This window comes from Malania oleifera, chromosome 2 (assembly GCF_029873635.1).
Source record: "Malania oleifera isolate guangnan ecotype guangnan chromosome 2, ASM2987363v1, whole genome shotgun sequence".
NCBI lineage: Eukaryota > Viridiplantae > Streptophyta > Magnoliopsida > Santalales > Ximeniaceae > Malania > Malania oleifera.
Genome location: NC_080418.1, coordinates 121556597 through 121556819, shown reverse-complemented (window position 1 = coordinate 121556819; position 223 = coordinate 121556597).

Below are 223 nucleotides of genomic sequence, written 5' to 3'. Positions count from 1 at the left end.
ATCTCTAGAGTTTTATTTGGTATATTTCGTTTTATTTTTTATAGTTTTTATGTTTTTCTCCTTTGTTAGTTATGTTTAATTTTGTTTGTCCTAATTTGGTCGGTTGATTTTAACTTGTAACCACAGTATTCTTCCTCCAAAAATGAGAATTTATTAATAAATAAATGGAGGTGCCGTCCTCTTTTACCAAAAAAAAAAAAAGACACGACACTAAAAAAAATTA